We start from the raw sequence: 8842 nt of genomic DNA, 5'->3' as shown, positions 1-8842 counted from the left end.
AAATGGAAAACAATTTGGAAACAGAAACGGAAAATGAGGGTTTTCAGGCACATGTAAAACCAAATTAATGTAGAAAATGACTTGGAAATATATCAAAAAATGAATTGGGAAACAAATCAAGAAACAATTTGGAAACGAATAGAAAATGTTTAAGAAGAAGAAAGAGCCTCAATAACATAATAAACAAATAAAACCAAACATGAGAAACATGTGTCCCATGAAAGAGAGAGGTGTTTCCCTAAGGGGTGTTTGATTGTGCTGACAGTAGTGTCCACCAGTCGTTGTTGTCAACGCTCGATGCAAGTAGTGGGTGAGCAGGACGTCTGGAACACGGTATCTCGAACATCCAGCAAGACACCTTTAGGTGCCCTGTAGTGTTCCACTCCTGCCCCCGGAGAAATGATGTCTGGAACACATGGGACAAAAACCAAAAAACAAAAACAAAAAACAAATGAGTGAAACACCTGAGACAAAAACTCAACTTGTCCAGGACATGTATAAAAGGGCATTTGATTGTGCAGATAGAATTGTATATAATAGTCTTGTCTAGACATTGTTGACCAGTCACAGAGGTGTCTTGGATAAGTCTACTTTTTGTTCCTTGTGTTCTTTTTTTTTTGTTTTTGTCCAAGGTGTCCCGAACACCACAGCTCTAGGTGGAATACCGCCCAAGTGTGGGATGTTGTGTTCCAGGCATCCCATGCCTCCATTGTTTGTGTCGGACACATGGGATGCAGACAATGGCGACCCATTTTTCCTGCTCTCTGTGTAAATCAAACACCTGCTTAGGGTGAGAAACGTGTCTCATAAATTTTTTGGTGTTCTCCAAACGTTTCAAAAACAGTGCTTTTTCATGAACTTGTTTTCCCATCCTCTTATAGCATTTCTGGTCTAGCCAACAAAACAAATCACAATTGATTGTGCAAGATCTGAATCTGGATATTTAAATCCAAAACTCATAAAAGTTAGTATCTCATATATGAGATTGAAAGGCTAGAATTTGCCTCAAACTCTATAAATAGGGGCCTACGTCCCTAATACAAGATAGAAATAAAGACTTGAGGAGAACCCTAGGCCAAAGTGAGGACACCCTATTGCACTAAGCTTAGCCTAGCCTAGTTTTTTTTTTGTACATCTAAACCATGGTCACAAGTTAACGTAACTGCAAATTATTGCTTGCCATCATATCGCATATCGGCTATAATATCGCCTATACATCGTTAATTTATGGGCAAGCAAAATACTATTAAACATATAAGGAAAAAGTCAAATTTCAATTTCTAAATTAGTGCATTAGCTATACTCATCAATTATTATTGAAAATAAACAAACATATAACATAAACTGCAATCCAATTACACGTTAATAACACACACTGTATATTTTAATTCTTCAAACTTACAAGGTATGAAGAGGATCAAACATGTGGATTGGGGAACCATACTCTTTTTATCTTTCTAAATTGAACCCCCTAAAAATCTCTAGTTTTGCTCATCTACATCATTTGAAAGGTTAAATTTTCAAAAGAACAGAAAAATACAGGAAACTTGATTTATTTTTTTTATAGGCAAGCTAGGGTAACTTCGGCAGACCCTTACCAGTTATACAACCATACCATTGGGTTTTGAACTTGCAACGGCTCCTACAGATAAGAGGAGCTCCCCGTTGGTAGGAAACTTGATTTTTACTCAATATGTATCGCGATATATCGTGCGGTACCTGTTTTTTTGAAAATTTCTAGGATTTTTGACCAGTGTGTTTTGAAAATTCAATGGCTTATGATTTACCAAATTTTCAACTCACATAAAATTGTATTTTCAGATTGAAAAAAAAAAACAATCTCAGTTGTTTCTTTCTATCTTGAACATATTGATCACATCCATAGAGTCAAATTTTGTCAAAACAACCCCCCCTGTTGGGATTAAACTAAGAGGTTTGGAACCAACGAGGGTAGCCAATTGCTATGGAATGGTGCCAAGATCAAGTCGTAGGCAAGCCGACCTTCTTTTAACAGGACAGTGGGGGCTATCTATGTGAAAAGTTTCATCTCTATCCATCTTCATACATTTTAGGCTGGCTACCAAGTCATTGAGGGTTGTAGCTCGGGCTTCTTGAAAGTTGACGAAGATAACACGTTGGAAGTAAAAACGGATCCCATCATTTGAAATACCTAGCCATCCAGCACAACCATCTAGCCATTGATTGGATGGTGAACCCATCCTATTTCAAATGATGGGATCCATGTTTGTTGGGAGTTGGATCGTTATACTAACTGGTTGCTAACATGACACAACACACACTCAAGAAGATATGGGGTCGGGCTTAACGTGGTTCAGCAGCACAGTGCCTACAGGGAGGGTGTTGTGTGTTCTCCCCCGAAGACCCACTGTTTGCTACAGTGTGTGTTTGGGGGTCCGAATGAGTGTCATGTATATAAGTACATGGGGCTCGTATTCCCGTATGTGTCGGCATCACTTAGCATCAGAGTCCGGTGCAGTTGCAAAGACTTAAGTACCCTTTCTTGCTATTCCGACATGAAACAACGATTAGAGAAAATAACAAAAATATCCTCTATTCAAAAAAAGGGAAACGATGGTTCGAGAAAGACAAAAATGTTCTTCATCAAGAAAGTCAAGGATGATGTTAACTCTTCAAAGTCCAAACAACAAAACGAACCTGAAGCGCTCTCTCTTTGTTTTTCGTTTGAACTTTTCGTCGTCATCTTCTTCTTCTTCCTTTTTTGTGAAACACTGTAAAACACTCTCTCTCTCTCTTTCTAGAGAAAAAATTAAGGGAAGCAAAGAGCCGGCGATCCGATGACGATCATCGTCCTCTTTCTGCTAGCAGTGATCGAAATGCTGCCCTCGTTCAGTGGGCAACCGACTGCGGCGGTCCCTCCGCCGCCTTCGAGGGACACCTACAACAGAATCTTCCTCCAATACACCTATAACGGAATCTTTCAAAGTACAATCCGTCTACCCCTATGTCGGCAATACTTCCGATCAGGGCTATACCTTCCAGGCCACCCTGACGCTGCTCAACACAGGCGTTCTCACCCTCAAGTCCTGGTGGGCATTTGTCGGCATCTGGCACCGCAAGGTCCTCATCTCGACCTCCGGCATCGTGCTCTCCGACAGGACCCACCTCCCCGCCAACGTCGGGAATGGCATGTTCCTCTCCGGCTTTCCTGTCACGGACCTCAAGACTGCCATCGGAATGGCTGGCGACTACATACAGCATGATCACAATGAAGATTGTGCTCTAGGGGGCAGAGTTTGGCATCACGATTTACGATTTACAAACAATAGCGATTTACGAAAATCGAGTAGCAAAAAAAAATGGCAAATCACTATCGAGTAGCGATTTACAAAAATCGCGTAGCGAAAAAAAAATAGCAAATCGCTAAATCGAGTAGCAATTTATGAAAATCGCGTAGCAAAAAAAATGGCAAATCAATATAGCGATTTTCATAAATCGCTATATTGAGTAACGATTTATACGAAAATCGCGTAGCGAAAAAAAAAATGGAAAATCGCTAAATCGAGTAGCGATTTACAAAAATTATGTAGCGAAAAAAAAAACCATAAATCGCTATGCGATGTTCGTAAATCGCGTTGCGAAAAAAAAATTGTCCTTTTCTAAAATCATCATTTCATGACACCAATATTGAAAAAGGGTGTTACAAAAATCACGAGGAATAAACAACCGAAGGAAACAATAAACAAAAACGATCAAACAAAACACAATGACACACAGATTTATGTGGAAAAACCTTCCCTCAAATCCGAGAGTGAGTAAAAAAACATGGCCGCCCAGAGGAAAAACATTATTGCTCTTTTTTGACAGTTACAAGAGGGAAAGAAAAGAAACAATTTACATAAGGCCCAAAAAAATTTCTTCTGGGGGGCACTGCCCCTCAGAGACGGCCCCCTTGAACCCCTGCCCGTTAAACGTGCAGCGGGACCCTCGTCGAGGGGATCCCCCGGACCCCTCCTCCTGTAAGGGCAAAAACTCTGAATCAGGTTCCATAACTCATCAAGTTAAACTATGCTTCAGTCAGTGTGCAGGTCAGTCAGTGCTTGATAGAGCAGTGTAGGATCGTCTGCTCGATGTGCACAGACGCAGAAAGAGAAGAGAGAGAGAGAGAGAGGGGGTTGATGTTCATGGCCTTCTTCAGGGGGGGTTCCTTCTTCGGATAATCCTGCGGTGCAGGGAATGGGTCTTAAATAACCATCTCCGGGGTACTTAAGTCTTTGCGACCGCTCCTTTTCTAGAATCGTCATTTTATGGCACCAATGGCGGAAAGGGTACTTAAGTCTTTGCAACCGTACCCGACGTTAATTGATGCTGACAAACATGGGGATACGAGCCGCACATGCTTACATACGTGGCACTCATTGGGACCCCCGAACACGCACTGTAGCAAACAATGCGTCTTCGAGGGGAGAACATATAACCTGCTTCGGTGCCTACATCCACTATAGAAAACTTCTCTCCTCTCTCTCAATCAGACAGAGGAGGTTGCCACTTATTATATATAAGGTTACATATAGAAGGAATTCTGATTGGAGATCTCTTCAACAATTTCCTTGATCTCCACCTTACAATTAGTGTTGTTAGCTACATTTTTTGTCAAGTCTATCTGTGAATGCAGACCTAAGGTCCCTTTACTCTTTGCCAAAAGATTTTTAAAAGGTTTTTAAAAAAAAAAATAGAAAAATTGCCTTCATTTTTAAAAGATTATGAGATCCCGCATGTACGAGCTGGGGTCGTTCCTCCTCCGATGAGGGATAACTCCAACAACACTTGGGCTTCAATTTGATCCGGATCTTCTCTGCATATTGTGTACCTCAAACTTTGAGTACCTGATCAACCCCCGGTGGTGTGAGATACACTACCGTTGCTCAAAAGTGAGAAAACATAAAAGAGTGCAAGCATATCTAGAATAAGAGCATAAAAAATCATGATCTTAGAAGAAATAAAAATGCTCAAGTAAAAATTTAGGGAATCTTTACGATGGGGTGTTTGGAAGCTTAAAGAGAAACCTAAGGAATCCTAAGAGTTTAGGGAATAGGGTAGAAAAATATATGAAAAACCTAAATGCTAAACAAGCCAAACAATGAACTTGAAAAATCTCAAAAAGTTAGAACCTAGAAAACACTAAGTTGATAACATAAGTCAACTTAGGAAAAGTGTGAAGTGCAAAATTTTAAAAAACAATGGAAAAACCTCAGGAGATCCCAAGATCCTAAGAGATTTGGAAAAACTATGAGGAAAATCTCTAAATTTTTAAAATGGGTACTTCAAAGATCCAAAACTAGGATTTAGAAAAATATAAAGTGTCCTAGGCAAGATTTTAGAAACACATATCTTAGTAAGAACTTTGGGTAAATGAGAAAATCTAAGGTTTTATAACTTAAAAAGGGAGCTTCCAACTCTTGTGATGCATCGGGATCTTGAGCCAAACAAGAACAAGGTTTTTCAAGATTTTGTGGGCTTTTGACAGGGTTTTGAAAAGGGTTTGCAATGTGGAAGAAGGTAGGAAAGGATGGGCACGCACACCTTAAGGAATACCCAAGGCTGATGGCTCAGAGATGCCTTGGGAAGGGGGTTCTAAGTCTTATTTATAGGGTCACTAGGGACCCCCAAGCCTTAAAGTTGGGCAATGTGCAATACGCATTACAGGGGTAATGTGCCGTGGTACCATGGTACTGCAAGAGTGATATATATATATATATATATATATATATATATATATATATATATATATATATATATATATATATATATATATATATATATATATATATATATATATATATATTCTCTTTATGTAATTTTCAAGAGATATATATTTCATAATGTACATATGTATATATAACACGCATAGACGTGCACACATTGCAAGTCGAACCAACTGCAACTTGGCTTCATGACCCCGTAATCAATAAAACCCGAGCTAGGTCACTAGGGTGACCTAGCTCACAGATGACACACTTTCCAGCTGCAGATGATTTTCTACCTTTAAACACCAATGATTTTTCACATAATCCCTCACTCTTATTCTCTTTTAACACGACCAATTCATCCTCGAAGCTATAGTTAATAAGTGGTTTATCATGACAGAGATCCTTGTTTGGACGTCAAGAGTGTTAGAGTATATGATTGAGATCTTGTAACTGGATTCAAATCCAGTTTTGTTGCTTAGATCCATTTGAATGATCCTCCCAATGAACAAGTCCTCTCAAGTAAGGAATCCAATAAATCAAGACTCACTGATCAAGGAGATAATAGAAAATGTTCCACTGGAACTCTTGTAAATTCAAGAGGGTCACAAAAGGACTCTCTAAAATCGTTTCCCTCTTCTACTTGCGCTCTTCAAGAGCCATGCTACATGGTCTTTCTTGTGAACTCTATATAAAGACATTAATGCAGGATGTCCTTCACAATTTGTGAGTGTTGTGGTGAGGGGATTTGTGGACGTAGGATCATTCATATCAGAACCATGCTAAATCGTGTGCTATTTGTGTTTGTGTTTGTGTTTGTGTTTTCGTGCATCTTCATATTCATCGTGCTCATTTATGGTATCAGGGCAACAACCTGTGTGTCATAGCTTCTTCAACATCCTCAAGTACAAACGTAGAGCTAAGTTCTATCTTGCCTGCTCCAACTATTTTACACTATTTTTTGAGTACCAAGTTGTCTATGGACAACTAGTTCTACTATTGATTTTACATAGATTCATTGATGGATCTAAACCATGCCCAGTCAAATTTATTATGAAAAGAGAAAAAAAATCCTAAATCCTAAATTTATAAAGTGACAATGCCAGCTTCTCCTGACCTAACTTATCTCTTCCTTAACTGAACATGTTCATAGACAAATCATTGGATTAAAACCCTCATATGAGGTATGGCAAGCATTGACAGAGACATGTTGTTCACTCTCGATCACAAGTATTATAGTTAAAAGATCAACTCATACTCTCAAAAAGAAAGATAAAAGTATTGATGAATTATTTTAGAAGGCCAAATCCATAACCCATCAACCGAACATGACAAGCAAACCTGTCCAGAATGAAGATCTTGTGTTATTTATTTTATGGGTTCTTCATGCCAAGTATGCAGCCTTTAGAGTCTCCATGTCTACCTGATCAGATCTCATCTCAATAAACCAACTTCATAAGCTACTTCTACCAGAGGAAGTACAATTAGCAGATTCCACAACATTCATTCATGATGTCACGCTGAAAGCAAATTTCGATCAACGATCAAATAGTAATTTCAATAATTATGGCAGAGGTCGTGGCAGAAATTTTCAGCAAGGAGAACAATCCAGAGGCCGAGGTCATAAGCGTCAAGGTGGATGGTTATTTAATAATCAGAACACGCCTGATGTTACCTGCCAATATTGCAAAAAACCAAATCACAAAGGCCACCAATGTTGTCTTCTTCAAAGAGAAAACCCTTCTGATTCATTGCCCATGACATATCATTCTTCTACATCAGGTTATTCAAATGAATTATGGTTTCCACATTCAGGTGTCTATCATCATATGATGTTAGATTTGAATTTTCTATCTCTCCATTCTAGCTATTAAAGAAGCGATACAATCAAAATTGATAATGAGGCAGATTTGCATATCTCACATATTGGTGATTCTATTTTATGTAATGCTATAATCAAATTTGTTTTATGAGATATATTGCATGTTTCTCAAATTAGAAAACAACTTTTACGTGTTCAAAGATTTACTCAAGATAATAATTTTGTTTTTGAGTTTCACCCATCTCATTCACGTGTTAAGGATTCAATAACAGAGAAATAAATCTTATGAGGAATGATCAATAATGGACTGCACAACGTTCACCTCAATCTCAATAAGAAGACTCACATTGGAGAGTGAACTATCACTTCACAGTGGCACTATCGGTTGGCTCACCCAGCTTTGAGAATCATCCAACAAGTTATTTCTAATTTTAAGTTGTCTTTTATTAGTCATATTGACTCTAAAGTGTATGTTGCTTGTCAAAAAACAAAACATCATAAACTTCCTTTTGTTGTTATTGTGCATGAGATTTCTAAACCCCTAGAGTTTATATTTGTTGATGTGTTCGGGACTGATCTGGTTTCTGGCACTAAAGGTTTTAATTATTATGCTAATTTTGTGGATGGTTATGCTCGATTCACTAGAATATTTTTTATGAAAACAAATCTAATGTGGCCACCATATTTCAAAAATTTAAAGCTTATGTTGGAAACATTGTTGGTACAAAAATCAAGTTTTTGCAAACTGATGGTGGAAGTGAGTTCAAGGCTTTGCATTCATTTCTTAAAAACTCTGAGATTGGACATCATATTTCTTGTTCATATACCCAAGAGCAAAATGGATTAGTCGAGAGAAAATATCGAGACATTGTTGAAACCGACCTTTTCCTCATGGCTCATGCCTAGGGGTATCAACGGGTCGGGTTTGGTTTGAACCCAGGTAAAAACATACTTGGGCCCGATTTTTGGGTATGGTATCATGTTTGGACCCAAGTCTAATTGGGTCCACTATAAGCGAAACCATACCCAGACCCGCTAAGAACTACATGAACCAAACCTAGTAAAATAATATTTTTTATCATTTTTATATTAAAAAATTATAGGTCTTAATCAAAACTCGCGTCAGGCTTGGGTCTGGTATAAAATTTCATAAACTATACTTGGATCCATGTATTAATCAGACATTCGGGTCTGAACCCGAGTATTAATTGAGCGTATTATTTATCACCATACCCGGACCCTATAGGGTTTGGTTTGGGTAAACCAAACCCGTTGACACTCCTACTCACACCCA

The sequence above is a fragment of the Nuphar pumila genome, chromosome 16 (genome assembly GCF_984573655.1).
Source record: "Nuphar pumila chromosome 16, dmNupPumi1.hap1.1, whole genome shotgun sequence".
Taxonomy (NCBI): domain Eukaryota; kingdom Viridiplantae; phylum Streptophyta; class Magnoliopsida; order Nymphaeales; family Nymphaeaceae; genus Nuphar; species Nuphar pumila.
Note: the sequence above shows the minus strand (reverse complement) of the source record.